At 42.9% G+C, this 19,226-nt stretch overlaps 1 non-coding gene across 1 annotated transcript; it reads left to right on the forward strand.

The window, feature by feature from the left end:
- Nucleotides 1-4,411: 4,411 nt before the first annotated feature.
- On the forward strand, nucleotides 4,412-4,529 carry LOC147712637 (U5 spliceosomal RNA). Its single transcript, XR_015296301.1, has one exon. It is a non-coding gene; the product is annotated as a U5 spliceosomal RNA (small nuclear RNA).
- Nucleotides 4,530-19,226: the final 14,697 nt, after the last annotated feature.

The following is a 19,226-nucleotide window of genomic DNA, read 5'->3' on the forward strand; positions in this document are numbered from 1 at the left end:
GGGATATTCCAACGAGAGTTACTATGCATGAAAGAACATTTCATGATCAGATGATATGACAAAACAAACTTGGACAGAGCTCAGAACAGGATCATTAGAATACAACGTACAGAGCTTCTGAAAAACAACACTAAGAAGCAGAAACAGAGAGAAAAGATTGCACTCATCACACCATACAATGAGCATAGCCAGAACATCTACAAGATATTACACAAACACTAGCATATTCTCAGACTAGATCAGAGTCGAGACCCCTATACAATAAAGAAACCACAAGTGACATACAGCAGAGGAAAAACATTGAGGAACATACCAAGTCCATTATTCAATCAATCAATCATTTGTAATGTACACTACATACCCGCTAGGGTCTCAATGCGCTGGGGGGGGTGCTACTGATCGAACAGCCAGGTCTTGAGTATCCTCCTGAAGGTCAGCAGGTCTTGGGTCTGTTGTAGGCTCAGTGGGAGGGTGTTCCATGTCTTGGCGGTGAGGTGGGAGAAGGATCTCCCACTGGTGGTTGTTCTCCAGATGCGTGGGACGGTGGCAAGGGAGAGGTCGGCGGAGCATAGCTGGCAGTTGGGGATGTAGAAAGAGAGCCATCTGTTGAGGTAGACTGGGCCGGTCTTGCGGAGTGCCTTCTGTGCGTGGGTGAGGAGCTTGAAGGATATCCTCTTGTTGATGGGAAGCCAGGGCAGGTTTCTCAGGTGGGGGTGATGAGGCTGTGGCATGGTATGTCAAGGATCAGTCGTGCCGAGGCGTTTTGGATGCGTTGTAGTCATTTGATGAGCTTGGTCGGGGCTCCCACGTAAAGGGCATTTCCATAGCCGAGTCTGCTGCTGATGAGGGCCTGGTTGACTGTCTTTTTGTATCTGTCGGGATGCATCTGTAGATCCTGCGGAGCATGCGGAGGGTGTTGAAGCAGGAGGAGAAGACGGCGTTGACTTGCTTGGTCATTGAGAGCGTTGAGTCGAGGATGATTCCCAGGTTGCGTGCGTGGTTGGTGGGTGTCGGGCTGCCCCCAGTGTTGTTGGCTACCAGGAGTCGTTCCAGGCTGAAGGGTTGGAGCCGAGGATGAGGACCTCCGTCTTGTCCAAGATCAGCTTCAGACGGCTGGTCTTCATCCAGTCAGCGATGGCCTTCATTCCTTTGTGAAGGTTTGCTTTGGCGGTGAGGGAGAGGACCAGCTGAGTGTCATCGGCATAGGAGATTATGTTGAGGTTGTGCTGTAGGGCTACGTGTGCGCGCGGGCCCATGTAAATGTTGAACAGCGTTGGGCTGAGGGAGGATCCCTGGGTTACACCACAGATGATCTCAGAGACTTTGGAACGGAATGGGGGAGGTGGACGCTCTGGGTTCTGCCGGAGAGGAAGGAGGTAGTCCAATCCAGAGCCTTGTCTCGGATCCCTGCAGCGAGGAGGCGTGCACGTAGTGTGAGGTGGCAGACAGTATCGAAGGTGGCAGGGAGGTCTGGGAGGATGAGTGCTGCACTCTCGCGGTTGTCCAGCAGGGCCCTGATGTCGTAGGTGGCGGCGATGAGGGCAGTCTCGGTGTTGTGGTTGCTGTGGAACGCTGACTGCAAAGGGTCCAGTATTCTGTTTTCTTCGAGGTATCGGGTTAGCTGTCTGTTGACGGTTTTCTCGATGACCTTGGCCGGGAAGCCATTGTAAACACTAACAGGATAGGACAACCTCAAAGTTGGCTACCAAAGAAACCGTTTTTTTTCAAGTGCACTACATGCAATTTGTGCCAGTTTGCCATCAACAAAATCACCAGTTTTAACTATCATATGGGTCAAACACACAAATTAGGCCACTTCATGAATTGCAACACAAAATTCACGGTGTATTGCATTATCTGCCAATGTGACTTGATCTACTTGGGCAGTAATATCCGACCACTAAAGGAACGCGTGCAAGAACACATTAGAGCAATTTGTAATAACAACATGAATTATCCTCCAGCAGTACACTATAATTGTTTACATAACAACTCAGAGATTCCTAATATAGATTCCATGGTATTGCACTGGCAGAGGAGAATCCTAGGGGTGGCAATCAGACTCTAGCATTGAAAAAATTTGAAACTAGGTGGCCAATAAAATTGAGATCTGTAGATTCAGGATTCATGTCTTTTTACAGGGCTAAAATGTGGATGATAGTTTTTTTCTTTACTGATGCATGGGTAACAAAGAATAATGTTTGAGAAAAGATAGACTATGTACAAATAGATATGAGTAATTTTCTATGTATTGCACACCACTTATTACTGTCCTAGTGCTGCTCAGACTTTGCGGTTAAAGGCACTGTTTTGTTAAAGAAATTTAATGTAAATATTTGAGGTTGTACATCGACAAACAAAGTGTAGTAGAATAGTTGATGATCCACCGTAGTACTGCATATTGTCTATCCCTGAATATTCTGTCCTTTCTTTGGTGGTGGAAACCAAGAAAAATACCATCTACACTGGCAGAATGCTAGAAAAGTGTTTTTTTATTTATTTTTTGTCCCCTTCCGCATAGCAGAAGCGGAGTTCATGAAGAGGTCGGCCTCTCAAATACTTAGAACTACATTTAGTTTTTATCATATTTCTTAGGAGTATAAGTTAAGAATCTAGCTTCCAGTATCAACATTGACTGTGCTTGATAGAGCCATAAGATGCAGGCGTTTGAAAAATAGTGCGAGACTAAAAAACACCCCTTTATATTGTGTCTCTCTTTTACCAAACAACCCAACATTTGAGGTTTTATTTTAAGCTTTTACAGATTAGTAACCTTTTCCAAGATGGCAACACCATTCTTTTACTAATACGAGATGTTGGGTTCAGAGGGCAAGCATGTAACGCAAGTCAGGAATGAAACAAACAAATGGCTATGGCACCTGTTTATGCGCATAAATACAAGGCTTGGGATGGCCCTAACCTGCGGGATGCACAGATAGTGACACTAAGGTCTTGTTCAATTTCAGATACAGTTCTATGTAGGTAGAACTTCAAGGAAAATAAAAACATGAATTATAGACACAAAAGCATGATTCGAAACAAGAACCTAAATTCATGTTTGGCTGCACACTGGGTGAATACATCACACACCATTCCACAGTTGAGGTTTAACATTCTTGAAAACATAGATTTGAAATCAGGCATAGACTATCACACAGCTTTAGCATGCAGAGAAAACTTTTGGATCAGATTCTTGGGCACAATAATCCCGGGAATTATTATGTTTTCTATGAATGACTGTTTTTACTAATTTATGTCTATTTGATCACAATGGATATCATTGGTCTCTTTGTTCATGACTTCCCAGAAAAAATCTTTTGTTCAGGATTTGCACTCGTATTTTTATATTCAGTGCAATCTTTGATCATACTGACCTTATCAACACAAGCAGATAATATTTATAGTATAGCTTTATTTATTTAATTTTCCACATGTGGCACAGCCCACAAGGTCAGGGATTTTCCTTTATGCGTAACCTTTAGGACGTTTTCCGGAATCTATGCGTTGGTTCAGGGCTTATAATGGTTCGAGGTCTGGGTGTATAATATCGTCTATTACTATACAGCGCATTACGGTTCAGAGCGAGCTGATTGGAAAGGAGGGCCATTCGGCCCACCTCACGTATGGCGGGGTGCCTGCCCCCTCACCCCACGCACCCTTGGTGGGGATGTGTGCCCCTCCGCCGCCTTGTGATGACACGTCAGGTGTGCCCCCATCACCGATTGGTGTTGGCTCCCGCTTTGACCCGGAAGCATATCTAATTGCTTCCAGGTCAGAGAGGGGGAGCCAGAGGGGTTAAAAGGCCGGGGGAGCGCGGGAGGCGCCCTCTTGTTCCTGCGCTCCCATCAGGATTGCCCGATCGCCCTATGGGGCACAAGAAAATTTATTTCCGTGCCTCGGCGAGGAGACTACTAATTTGTTTTATATTTTGCAGGCAGCGTCGGGGATCTCTTGCACCGCATGGACGATTGATTCGCTGGAGTGTTATTGGTGGCTGATTTGTTTATTATTCTTTCAGGTCAGCCTGTGCAAAGCTAATTGCATCGGGACTGCAACATCGGGGACCCGTGCACCGCCTAGATGATTGGCAGCGCTACGTGCAGCGAACAGTAGCGCAGAGTGCGGGCAGAACTCCTTAATTGATGCGGGCCCGAGGTGGGAGAATTTTGGTGCACGCTCGAGTTTTTGTTAAAGTGCGCGCTGGGGTAGTGTGTTTTGAGCACGCACGTGGGGACCAGAGTTATTCTGCAAGCCTCTCTTGCTTTGGAGCAGTAATGGTATTTGGCGGGAAGCGCGTGTGGCTTGATTGAGAGGCTGCCAGAAACCACCCGGTAAAAGCAATTTGTTGGAAACTGAGCAGGATCTAGCCTGGTTAGTAGTTGGATGGAGACCGTAAGGGAGGTCATTGATCATACCCTGGCCTCTCTTCAAACCAAATACATCTTTCGCCTGTTTTACTGAAGATTTCAGTGGGGAGGAACGTTTAAGAGTTTCATCTCAATTTTGAAAGTCTTGCTGATGCTAAGGAGGCGACTTGTAAGAACCTCTTTCAGGGCATAGGATAGTAGCAAGCTTGCTTTAGTTACTATAAATTATTATTGGTGTGAATTCTGTCTCTGAGCATAAGCTTGGTTCATAAAACTGCAGGTGCACAACAGTACTCTCCAGGTGTGTCTTTGCTGGCATAGGGAACAACTGCCATCACTACAAGGTCCTGTGTTCATTTGCATTAGTTATAACTTGAACAGAAAAGGGGCTGGTATACAACTGCGGGGTGGCGATTTCTTGCGAAGTGTGACAACACAGTATGCTAACTTTCTTCTCATCGTAGGCTAACACTGAGGGACACTGCGGGCTGAACCAACGGAGGGTGGCGCAGTGAACAGTGACATCAGAGGACACAGGCAGGCCTGCATTTCACTGCTTCTGTCTGGTCGCTGGGCTAGAGTGCGTCAGAGTGCGCTCGCCCAACACCCAGGCTAGCTGGTGTGTCGCGGTCACAGTTGTGTGATGCTTACGGCCAGTCTGTGTACCTGCAACTAAGTAAAGGTAAAAGCCAGGCAGGCCCTGGTGGCTGCAGGAACACAGCGTGCTCTTAGGTTGGGCATAAGTGTAGGTGTTTTTTTAACGGTTGAAGGGCAAAGAGAGGATGGCTAGTGGTCGAGGCGCTAAGCGTTCCCGCATGGAGCATATGCTACAGGGCATGATGCAGAAGATGACTGCAATGGACAGGAGATGGGGGAAAGTAGACCAGATAGGTAGGAGCGTGGCTGAGCTCAGGCAGAGGCTTGATGATCAGGAAGGTCCAGCTGGAAGACCCAAAAAGGTAATAGTGCCCCCGCAACCCAGGTGGTATTTGGATGTGTTGCCCAAGTGGGTCAGAGCCAAGAGGGGTAGCGGTCGGGTACCCAAGTCACAGGGAGAGGGGGGCTTCTGGTGGTGGTCCCTGAGGGAGGGCTTACACCACCTGCGGCTTCCATGCCTACTCCCATGATCTCGACTGGGGTGCCGGTAACACTGGCACCGGCCTTGCCGGCTCCAGCACCAAGCATAATGCCCCAGGTAGTTCCAGCGGTAGTCCCGATGGTACCCGTGTTTACCCCGGCACCTATTCTGGTACCCGGCACAGGATTTCCCATACCAGTTTCAGCACCTCCAGTGGTTGGCCAGGTACCTCCAGAGGTGGCAGCGCAGATAGCGGCGGTACTCCCTTGGCTAGGGATTGGTGGGATGTTACCTCCTTCATTGGGTGCCAAAGATGTAGGAGAGGACCCCGCTGCAGAGGCCCAAAGAATGGTAGCAAGAATCAGGAGTACCCGGGGTGGCGGGGGGGCCCAGCACGCCTGTGACTCCACAGGGAGCATGTCAGGCAAGGGACTCTGCGAAAGACAAGACTGTTAGATCAACGCCAGTTGCAGAAAGTGGTAAGGAGGTGGCATTACCTGTACTTGGGGAAGGCACAATACCCTCCAGGAGGGAAAGTCTTGCACAACACGTAGCACAAGAAGTGAAGGATATGATCTGGGCGGGAACATATATCAATATTTTTAATCTGTTAGCAGATAACAGGGAAATGGAGTATGCTAGGAAGCAGAAGGATTGGATGTTGCCAAGCGAATGGTGGGAACAATTTTCAAGGTTCAGGGTTGAGGAGACATTGATCTATTGGATTAAAGCCTTCTTGGTGTTTATAGCGGTTACAGCCGTGCGTTTCCCAAATTTGCAGGCAGAAATGGCATGTTATCAGAGTAGGATTACTACTTTCAGCGAGAAATATGGGGTGGAGGGGTGAAAGGAGTACAACATCACCTTCAGGAAGGCAAAAGAGTTTGACCAAACGCTATCCTGGGATTGGGTGGATTCCATTTTATGGTATGGCCAGTTCACGGCCGGCCAGCCAGGGAGTGCGGGCCCAAGTTGGAACAAAGACTACCCCTCCAAACCCCAACAGCCCTTTCGGCCAGCACAGGGGGGTGACACAGCCACCAGGACGGGGAGCAGTGGTGGCGAAAAGGGGTGTGCTGGGATTTTAACAAGCCTTCATGCACCAGGTCATAAGGCACTTCTAGGTTCAAACATGCATGTTCCATATGTGGCCACCCTTCCCACCCAGAAACAGCGTGCCGCTCTAAAGATAACTCCTCTGGGAACAGGGGAAGAGGGAAACAAGATTAAGGGGGAGGACGGCTGGTAGCTCATTCACCCATTGGCGTTCTGGCTATGACTCCTTGGCAGAACAGGTTCCCAGACCATGCCTCTGTGAGGTTGCTGCAAAAAGGTTTTTTGCAGGGCTTTAGGATCCCAGTGGTGGGATATACCGGGACTCCAGAATGTAGGAATCAACTCTCAGTAAGACACAACCCAAAGGTAGTGACGACAAAAATTGCTAAAGAGCTGCGCTTGAGTAGGATAGTGGGTGCCTTTAATGACATCCCTGTACCTAATTTTGTGTGCTCGCCCCTCGGTGTGGTCCCAAAGAAGGAGGAGGGCGAGTACAGGCTCATTCATAACTTATCGGCACCTAGGGGCACCTCTTTAAACAACGCTATAAATGAAGACATTTGTAGTGTTAAGTATGCATCTTTTGATCAAGCAGTAGAAATGTTGATGACTCTTGGACCGGCTGCCTTGCTGGCTAAGTCAGACATTGAATCTGCTTTTCGGCTACTGCCAGTCCATCCCCTATATCAGCACCTGCTAGGTTTTACTTTTTAAGGAAAATTCTATATGGACATGTGTATGCCCATGGGTTGCTCTGTTTCATGCGCCTACTTTGAGAATGTAGTTTCTTTCTGGAATGGGCTTTCAGGCTAACAACGGGACACCACCATGTCATGTATTACCTGGATAACTTTCTCTTTCTGGGCTCGGCGGGCTCACAGGAGTGTGCGCGGGCATTGCAGGAATTTTGCGTGCTCATGCAGGCTTTTGGGTTTCTGTTTGCCCCTGGAAAAACGGTGGGTCCGGCTACTAACTTGGAATTCTTAGGCATAAAATTGGACTCAGTGGAGGGTTGTTTCAGGCTACCAAAAGACAAAATGACGAAATTTAGAGCAGCTCTCCAGCAATGTTTTGTTAAGGAAGCAATTACAGCAGACCGTGGGCCAGCTGAATTTCGCGCTAAGAGTAATAGCTATGGCACACCCCTTCTCACGCTCAATCTCACAGGCCATGACGGGCCTGTGGGAGAAACACCATTGCACTAGATTGTCGGCCGAGGTTTGCCAGGACATGCGTACATGGATTGCATTTCTAGAGGATTTCAACGGCAGAGTAGTGTGGTGTGGTCCCCCCACTACGTCTGCTGAGTTAGGCCTATGGACTGACGCTGCGGGCAGTGTGGGGTTGGCGCCATCCTTGGAAACAAGTGGGTGGCCCAACAGTGGCCGGTTTGGTGGGAGGAGAGCGGCTTGACAGCTAACATCGGCTTCTTGGAGCTATTTCCAATCTGGGTCGCATTAACAGTTTGGCCTGATCTGTTGTGTAATCATTCTGTGATCTTTGGGTCAGATAACATGTCTGTAGTAGAATGTATCAACCAGCAGGCCTCGCGTTGTAAGTTTATACTCTGCCTATTGAAAGAGATTGTGCTGGTTTGCATGAAACTTAATGTAGTTTAGGGCCAAACACGTCCCAGGGGTGTTGAATAACGCAGCTGACGCACTTTCTCACTTTAAGATGCAGGTATTCAGGGAACATCTACCATCCTCAGAGGCGACGCCAGCACACTTCCCAACAACACTCTGGCAGATTTGTGCCCCCTGCTACAGAAGCTCGTAGCAGCTAGCCTAGCGCCAAGGACCAGAACAGCTTACGAAGGGGCGTTTTGTCTTATTGCTCCTTTTTGGGACAGGACTGGGCAGAGAAATGGGATCAGGAGGGGAATTTCACTCATTACTTAGTTGCATTGCATAAAGAGGGGCGCTCAGCAGCGACAGCTAGCAGAGACATGGCAGCCGTATCTTTCTTCGCGCAGCTTAAGGGGGCAAAAGATCCCACGAACAGTTTCCTTGTGCGGAAAGCACTAAGGGGTTGGCGGCGCCTGCAAGCAACTGCCACAGATTCCAGACAACCAATAGGTCTAGAACGGCTGGCATCATTATTGAAGGCCTTGTCGGACACCTGTAGTTCACCAGGGAAGGTACACTTATTCAGAGCTGCCTTTTCATTAGCCTTTTATGGGGCATTACGGGTCAGTGAGCTGGTGGCTATCAACAAGCAGGACATGCTACGGGGTCTTCGGCTGGAACACACAAAGATACTGGGCGATACGCTGTTGGTAACCATACGTAAATCCAAGACTGATCTGGAGGCCCCGGGGGGATAATCTGGTACTACATTGTGCACGGACTAATCCCTGCTGCCCAGTTTTCCATGTAGAGGTCTTTATCCAACAATGTGCTAGCGCATTAGAGGGAGCATTGTTAATGCATGCAGACGGTACCCCATTGACCAGGTTTCAGTTCCAAATGCTGGTAATGACTATAGGCAAGGCTGGTTTAAATGCAAAATATTTTGAAACACATTCATTCAGGATAGGGGCAGCCACTGAAGCGACTGCTAGAGGGTTGCATGTGAATAGTGTCAAAAGGATTGGGAGATGGTCTTCCAATTGTTACCAGCGTTATGTGCGGCTGCACATGTTGTGAGGTACCAAGTACGCACAGTGACTCAATTAACTAACAGGATTACTATGCTTACTTGTAAACATATTCCCCTGTTGTTCTTTTTCTGGTAAGAATTGACACTGTTCACAAGCGCATGTGATAATAAAGTTAGGATTTTTTTTTAAGAAGCTTTATCATTTAAACACGGAAGATGTCGGCATGTCATTACGCACGTAGGAGACTGCGTTTCGTAGCAACAGAGGTAGAGACTTGTCGAGAGCACTGGAGGTGAGCACCCACAAGCTTTGAATTAGCATTTCGGTTTGTTTCGCTGATCAGAGGTTTGAGCACTGACAGTTCTGTTCTTTCATAACTTTCTGACAGCTTGGAAGCTTTACGTTTTCAGCCTTCGGTAAGCTTTGGAATTATGTAGTTGGATAGCATGAGTATCTTTTTAATGTTTGGCTATGGACTCTGGGTGACATAAGCGCATACCTCATGTTTTCGCAGGTACTTGGTTATCAGACGCTTGCTTTCAGTTATTGGGTAAGCGAGTTTGACAACACAGAGGTTGCGGTCTCGCATGTATAATTGCCTGATAAGCATAGAACGAGCTTTTCGGTTTGATAACTTTTGAGTTGCACAAATGGACATTGGATCACTTATGACAGTATTTCACACATTTTAGTTTTTGCATGTGGCTATTTGGGAGCACCTTCACCTTTCTGAGTGCAAATCCTAATATAAATAATTTGCAATGTATCGAGGCTGACATTTTTGAGACATTTTCATTTCTGTTGTAGTTCCATACGGAGAACTTTCGCAAAACCATATCATCTTCACTACCTTGTTGTTACAGAATACCCCTGAAGAAGGGTTGACTGCAACCCGAAATGCATTGGGATTTATTTTTAAAATCGTATTTTTAATTTTTGTAACATTGATGAATTGTATTTCTATGACATTACATCGTGGAGTTATGATGATGTAATGAGATAATGTGTTAAGCACCCTGTATTATCGGAATAACTGTGAATACATGGTTATGATGTTTAACCAACATTTAATTTGTGTTTAAGTTTGTGTAAAACAAATTTGATTAATATTAGAACAGTATCTGAAATTGAATGAGGCCTTAGTGTCACTAGCTGTGCATCCCTCAGGAGTGGGCATCCCAAGCCTCGTATTTATTTGTTATTACATAGGGGTCAGGGCTAAACCTCATAGCGAGATAGCACACTGCTACTTAGCTAGCAACAGATTAACATAATTTAAACCTTGATTAAATACGTTTACACAGGTGTGCAGGTCCACCTACATACAAATCCGTTTATGAGCTACAGCGAGGCAAACGAGATGGAGGATGAATTTCTGCGGTCTTTGTGGTGAGTTTCTGAACTAGGGAGCCAGATAGGGGAAATAAAAACATTTTTCCTGCTTACAGAACTTTAATATTGCATATGTTTATGGGGGTGTAACTGTGGCTCCATTTTGCTTTTTCTTCTCTCGTGGATAGTGGAACCTATCAGGGTTACCACTTGTATTTTAACCAGCTCTGACTCCCAACATAGGGAGTTTCCTTTGAATCATCCTAGTCTTGGGTAAGACATATATTCGAGCAAACTCCTCTACCGTTCTGTATACTGTAGAATGTTGATTGCAATTACTGGCTTTGGAGGCATTTTGGTGCCATCCAACAAGTGCACTCTTTTTATGTGAGTTCCTCTATACATTATAGGTCGCTCACACCGATAACGATCACAAGACGGATCATGAGAAGTGAATACAATCGGCCACTACTCAGCTTTTCTATCATGTGGAAACACCCGCTATCAATATAACCATACTCTAACAAATTCTCATTTACCTGGGTGTCCTACATGAAACCAACCTGTCTTGCTTATTGCTCTTTTTAACCATGCTGTGTTCAAACACTGAGATCGATATGGGGTGTTGTAATTGGGTAATCAAATGGTGTGTTCTGTTTCAGTGGAGAACATATTTTGAAGATAAAACATAACCGCCTAGAGGGAGGTGTTTCCTACAGTTACAGTTACTAGTTTAGCCCTTTTAATATGCTAGTTCAGTTGTAACTTAGAAAAACCACTAACTAATGGGCTCTAGAAACTGTACCACATGTGTATGCCCCCATTTCTCTGTAATAACTAAATCGCATTCATGTGCATGAAGGATAATTGAACCATCATTCTTATTAGATAGGAATGTGAAGGGTAGATGTTTCTATAAAAATATTTACCCTAGTCAAAGGTCGGAGCTTTCATCAAACTATTGTTTCTTTTTCCACACAGCTTGTGGATGCTTGTGTATATACCAATAGGAGTCAATTGTGACTGAAATTAGAACTCGCACAACAACAGTTGCTCGTGCCAACCGCTGGGTGGATATGCCGTTAATTTATTAGGCATGATCATGCTTTTTTGCCTCAGGGACCTTTTCAACACAGATCTCTGTTTTTTGGCGTCTGGCACACTGGGTGACCATCTCCGATGACGATTGTGATTATGTTGTTTCTTATTCATTTTTGTCTCTTCTTCTTTTTCTTTCTAGACACATGTCTTAGTCTTATGACACACCCTTTTTTACTTATAAAAAATAACTTTTAGATCTACAGTTGGTGATTGTTTTGGTGACAAATCTTTTTCACGGTTCTGACTATACACAAGTGATAAAAGTGTATAAAATCTTTGTAACCACTGTGTTTTATCTTGATTTTAAGCTGCTACATCTACGGGTATACGAAACAAGTGTTGGGACATTGGCAGATTTCATGCTGGATGTATGAAGTACAAGAATAAAATAGCCAAATTGAAAAAACTTTGACTTTTGTGGACTCTGTATGCTGTTTGATTGCTTCAGCGGGCATTACTTGCTGAAGAATTCATTTGCACTTTATTACAGTACAAGTTGATACTTTTGTTTTATTTCTTGATTGTACAGTTCTTTCTCATTTATTGGGAACCATTACTATCAACTTAGTTGCAACAATATATATATATATATATATATATATATATATTCACTGAAAAAACCATAGGTTTTGCACACGTTATAGTTAGGAAATAGCATTTGAAAAACCTATGAACTTCACTGAAAAAAATATAGGTTTGACAACAGTTATAGTTAGCTGGAAATTTTACTGACATAAAACCAATGAAATTCCACGTTACAGTTAGTTGGACTCACTATAACTTGCGCGTGTAATGCACTGCTGATGACATTACATATTACATCACTCATGACATGGTCAGTGACATCACTCATGACATCAGTGATGACACCATCCAGTGAATATGTGCCTTTCTGAAAAATAAATATGTTTTATATATGTATATGTAAAGGTCGATGGAAGAATAAATGTTTAAAAAAGTGTGTAAATGGATGTTTTTTAAAAAAAAAATGATTGGTTAACTGGCTTATTAAGTATATCTTAGTGAATACATATATTAACGAGTAATGTTTAAATATTTAAATATATGTATCAGTGTTTCACTTTGTGTATAAATGGCTGCATGGGTTGATGAGTACCTACATGTGTGTGTATATGGGTTATTAGATGTTTTTTTAGTATCAGTATGAGTGTCTCTATGGTTTGGTGGGGTGTTACTTATCATATAGATCCATCAATGACTGACTCACTGTTGCTATGTTTTTTGAAGACAGCATATGTACAGGACTGTATGGGTGGATGAGTGTGTATATGTGTGTGTTAGTGAGTGAATGCCTGCCTCACTAGTGTCTTTATTAGTAACAAGATATGTTTTAATTTAGTATATGTGAGTATTGATATATATAAGTCAGTATATGTGAGACTAAGAGATAGAAAGAGTTCCTGTTTAAATAAGTATGTGTTTCTATAAGTGATTGTTTAAGAGAGTAAGTATGTATAAGTTTCCTTAGAAGTAACGTGGTAGTGTGTGTATAGTTGTATATGCAAATGAATGGATGTTCAATAAGTTATTTGCATGTGTGAGTATGTGTGTGAGTAACTTTTGGATGACTGTCGGTGTGTAACAGGATGTATAGGTGTATCACTACATATGATGAGTGAGTATATGTATGAGTGACTATATAGAACTGTTGGTGAATGAGAGAATGTGTATATAGATGGTGGAATTACTGAATTGGTTGTTGTAACTGGTATGGGTATCTCCATTTTTTTGAAAATGTTAATTTCTATTTTCCAATATGTGTTTTAAGGGTTACATTACACTTAAAGGAGGTCTGTCATCAGTGATGTCATGAGTGGTGTCACTGACCATGTCATGAGTGATGTAATATGTAATGTCATCAGCAGTGCATTACACGCGCAAGTTATAGTGAGTCCAACTAACTATAACGTGGAATTTCATTGGTTTTATGTCAGTAAAATTTCCAGCTAACTATAACTGTTGTCAAACCTATAGTTTTTTCAGTGAATTTCATAGGTTTTTCAAATGCTATTTCCTAACTATAACGTGTGTAAAACCTATGGTTTTTTCAGTGAATTTCATAGGTTTTTTGAATGCTAGTTCCTAAGTATGAAATCACGTTCGTAACTAGATAGTGTCACCGCCTACACGTCCTAAGAAGCGCATGTAAAGTCATGTGACTTGAAAACAACACTTGCAATTGGTTCTTAGTAGTTTCTGTTCTGGAATTTACACGAAGCACTCCACCCACTTTCCTCACAATCTTTTCTACTCTCAAGAGACAACAACGTTGAGCATCTTCTGGAAAACTTTGCTGAAATGGCTGCCCTTCCGCATTCATCTTCCGAATCTGAAGGAAATGAGCGACCACCGTTAAGAAGAAAAAGGAATCTTTCATTTGGCAATTTTTTACTTATCCTGAAGATCAAAAGAAAGTGAATGCGCCAAAAATAACCTGCACGATATGCAATTCGGAGCTCTCAAGGGGAAATCCAGATAAAAAATATTCCTTTTCTATACACACCATGCAGCGGCATGTTAAACAAAGGCACCCTGAGCATTATGCAAAAGCATCGACAAGAGCCCTGGCCACGCTATTACCATCCGAGGTGGCCAGCACATCTTCTGGTGGACGACCTGTATCTCCATCGAGTGCTGAGATGGACTTGAGACCATATCTTGCGAAGGTGCATATGAAATGCAACGAGTGTGGAAAAATTCTTTTGTATGGAGAGCAGAGCCTCGTTCTTATTAAACTGAAAATTGAAAGTCACAAATGCCCCAAGAAAAGATACATTTCTTCACTTCATTTTCATAGTATTACATACTGAAAAATGACGTAGCAACTTTAAAAAATCGAAAACATCATAACACTTGTTTCCAAAAAAAAAAAAAAAAAAAAAAAAGTTCTTTTCAGAACTAACTCTTTCAATCAAAACGTGCTCCAAGAGCATATTATGAGATGGTTTTTCGCCGCTTTATTTTAGTGCGAGACCGGGTGCGCGCATCCTCCTATCGCGTACAGGACCTGAGACTCGCATGTGAAGTCATGTGACTTCAAAACAACACTTCCAATTGGTTCTTTGTAGTTTCTATTCTGGAATTTACACGCAGCACTCCACCCACTTCCATCACTTTCTTTTCTACTCTCAAGAGAGAACAACGTTGAACATCTTCCCGAAGACTTCGCTGCAATGGCTACCGTTCCGCATTCATCTTCCGAATCTGAAGGAAATGAGCGACCACCTTTGACAAGAAAAACGGAGGCCACGCTATTACCATCAGAAGTAATCAGCACATCTTCCGGTGGATGACCTGTACCTCCATTGAGTTCTGAAATGGACTTGAAACCATATCTGGCGAACGTGCACATGAAATGCACGAACTGTGGAAAACTTCTTGTATACGGAGAGCAAAGCTTTATTCTAATTAAACACAAAATTGAGAGTCATAAATGCTCCAAGAAAAGTTAAATTTCTTCACTTTATTTGGATAGTATGACATACTGAAAAATGTCGTAGCAACTTTAAGAAATCAAAAGCATCATAACACTTGTTTCCAAAAAAAAAAAAGTTCTTTTCAGAACTAACTCTTTCTACCAAAACGTGCTCCAAGAGCATATTATGAGATGTTTTTTCGCCGCTTTCATTTTGTGCGCGTCCGGGTGCGCGCACCCACCTATCGCGTACAGGCGTCGAGACACGCATGTGCAGTCATGTGACTTTAAAACAACACTTCCAATTGGTTCTTACTAGTTTCTATTCTGCAATTTACACGGAACACTCCACCCACTTCCCTGGAAAACCAGTTTATCGAAAAACTTGTAAAGCCTCCTCTTATGAAATATTCGACATCGTTCACATAGCAGAGTAGTAAATAGCACTATATACACTCCGTCCCTTAATTATAAGAGACTTATTTCCTAAGTCTCTGATCTCCAACTGTGCAACGTGGCTCCCCTGTGTAATAATGAGGTCCATAGACAAAAACTACAGGGCCAGCATTATACACTTGCACAGAACCACAAAACCACAAGAGCCACCATGTTAATATATATCCTTAATATAATAAACCTCTGAGAATAAATACATATTTCCGTGGCACCCCATAACAGAAATTTGGCGTCCTCTGACTCTGCTCCATTACCAAACACCCTAACCCCCGCCCCCCTCACTCTTCACTAAACTCCGCACTCCACCCCACCCGGACCCCCTATAACAAACCCCCAACCTACCCTCCCTGCCCAAGCCCACCATGAACCTCAAACCGCCCCTGGAAAACTTATAAGACACAGGATTAATAAAACTCAAAGAGTAGGCAACAGGCAGGTAATCTAAATAGTACATAAAGGCACATATTTTTTCCATAATACTATTGAAAAACATGTTCTATTTTTTATAAATCTATCATGCATCTGACCCTCTAGAACCGCTTTCAAAACGTGAACTATAAACCTCTACATTTCATTTTCAAACCATACACTTTCAATTACATTATTTTTTTTTTACAATTCATGTAATGTTACACACCTTTTCTAAAATACACCAGTCCCTGTTATTTATAAGCATTTATTTTCAGTCTTCATCAGTGACACTTTCTTAACATATAATGAAAATCACTGTAACTTTTTAAACGACAATGCTAACGCGGTAAAAATAACCCTCCATTTGCTTTCCTTTAAGAATGCAGACTATCTACCCAACGCATGCGTTTCTTGTTATTTGCATTTGGCAGCGAATACCGACTTGAATCGGAAGACATGAACAAGAGCTCCATTGTCACATTTAAAACTTAACGTAGCATCTGCTCACACATATATCTTTCACTTAGCTAACATTCACAGAAAACAGCATTGATGTAAAAAAAAGTGACCTTCAAGAAAAGCTACTTTTTTGATAACTACTAAGCAATATTTAAGTGACTAGACTCCTAGAAAATTTATCAAGTCATTCTGCTCCTCTCCACTGCATAGCCGGCGACCTAATTCTGTGGAGTTGCTATACAACCGGCAGTGCTGCGCCGTTTCCTTTACCATCTTGGGAAATTCAAAATGGATGTCCCTCCTGCCTTCGCAAACGAGCCGGACCACTTAGAACTATTTCGACAGAGAATACTTCTGTACTACGGCACCTTAGCACTCTCAACTTTGAATACTTCATATCGATTATCATTTCGATATTCGTATTTCACCTTTGTGCAGCCTGTATTTCATTGCCTGAGCTGTGATTTCACGTGGGCCCTGGATTTATGTCTCTGCAATTTGGTACATCCTGAACTGAATTACAATCACCTCATGAATCCGTTACTTGATCATGAACAGCTTTGTTACAACGGAGGGTTTATGGCCTTTGCAGCGATACAAGGAGTTCTGGGTCATTGGAATATATTCGCAGCGGCGCAAGATTTACTAACAGAGAGCTACATCGAAAACCCACCGAGCTGCCCAATGATGGTAAAAGACGCTCCAATAATGACAGATCATGAATGCTCCTTTGATCTTCTCAATTGGATGGCTGACATGTTTTCAGATGATAACAATGATTTCCTGTTAGAAGCACTTGCTACATACTTTGCCTACACAATGGACGGTTAACTCTTTCCTAACAGAGAACTACATCGAAAACCCACCGAGCTACCCTCTGATAATAAAAGAGGCTCCGATTTTAACAGATCATGAGTACTGCTTTACTCTTTTCCATTGAATAGCTGACATACTTTCAAATGATAAAAGTGATTTCCTGTTACAAGCAGAAGTTACCTATTTTGCCTAAACAATGCTTCAATAACTCTTATACAAGCCATTGACGTCCTCATTTCCTTTTGCTTCCCTATATGCTTCACGTTCTTGTCCCTTATTTTCTTTTGAAGAACAGACCTATTGGCTTTACTAACAGTGGACATTATGATTTTGTGTTGTTTAAATTTTGGTCTTTTATGTGGACTACATTTGTTTCTTCAATTACTCGATTTTCAACTTTTTCTTTTACAGTCTAATCTCAACAATTCTATTGCATATCTTATCTAAGGTTATTTCAAACGTACTCGATGCAAAACTCGCTAATATATGCTACATGTACCCTAATTAATGTGTAAATTATAAACGAGTTTTTTATAACTGTAAACGCCTTTTCGCATCTCAACTGCTTATTTCCATGTATTCCATGTACTACTGACAATACCAATTACTGTGTTTTTTGCAATTTCTGTACTCATATTACATAATGATTTGCCTTTAAAACAGTACATTTCTAAATAAACATTTCAAATATTCACGGTTTCTCTTTTAATCCATAATCTCAACTGAAATGATTTCATATTGAAAAACTATTCATGGGTTCCACATAACCTTAACTGTAGTCACTGAGGACCTTATTTATGAAGACCTTCCGCCGCCGGTGCCTCATTTTTTAAAATGGGAAACAGTGACGCACCAGTGGCGCAAGGCCTTCATAAATAAAGTCCTGAATGTTTTCTTTTCTCAACCTCACTTACTGATACTAGACCCTGCAAGCCAATTACGGCCCGTGAACTTTTTCTTAGTAGGTCGCGCACCGTACAGACAGTTATACCACTGTTAAAAAAAATGTTTATTCTTTACCAAGCACCGCCACAGTTCCGCTTCACTCAGAGTTAATCACTGCTCCCACGCTTCTACAGACCAAACGCTATGTCGTATTTCTCTCCTTATCACCCTTTCATCTCTACAATAACAAACAGTTGTCCGCCTGCCACCACAGAACAGAGTCAGACACAGAGGCACCAAAGAGTGAACCCATCACCAACTGCCATCTCCTGCTGTTTCCATGGTTTCACCTCATTCTGCACCTTGCTGAAGGCACAGGTCAAAAGTTCATGTCTCAACGTTCTACAACAAATTAAAAAGACTATTTTCCCTCCAGAAACACCTGCCAATCCACAGCTCTGTTACATGTCTTGTTTTTTCACACCCAATAGTACTTCTCGTTTAACATAAACATTAACATGCAACGTACTCTTCAATCTCCACTTATTACAATCAACCAATCATTTTTATTTTTTTAACCACACCCAGCCTCTTCCTTTTTCTTTATTTAGAATTTCAACTTCTAACTACCATTCCACTTCCAGAACCGATCGGAGGACGACTACAAATCCCTTGAAAATGAAGGTCTGGCTTATAGGACACAGTTATATTCACTGGAGTGAAAAATATGCAGTAAGCAGACGAATTTGCAACCTCGGCTTACCAAATGTACACATAACATGGATTGCCAAAAGAGGATTGAAATGTCACCAATTGATTCCATTGGTGAAAACTTTTATGCATCTCCCAGAACCAGACCTTATAATTGTGCACTGTGGTGGGAACGATCTAGGCACAATCACTGGGGTAGGTCTGGAAATGCTTCTAAAAGACACCTTTCGACAATTGATGACACTTTTTCCTCGATCTGCCTTGGTATATTCCAATATATGCCAAAGACAGAAATGGAATTGGTCCAATCAACATTGTGCACAATTTGAGAAAGCAAGGAGACATGTAAATAAATCTGTTTCTGCTTTCCTCAGAGATTATAGCATGGGTTCTATTTACCACAACAACTTGCGATACCACATGCAAGACGTCTATAGGAGAGACGGTGTTCATTTCACGAATGAGGGAAACAGAATCTTCCTCTGCAACATCAGGCTCTGCATCGGTACTTACTTA

This window comes from Lissotriton vulgaris, chromosome 5, assembly GCF_964263255.1.
Source record: "Lissotriton vulgaris chromosome 5, aLisVul1.2, whole genome shotgun sequence".
NCBI classification, from domain to species: Eukaryota; Metazoa; Chordata; class Amphibia; order Caudata; family Salamandridae; genus Lissotriton; species Lissotriton vulgaris.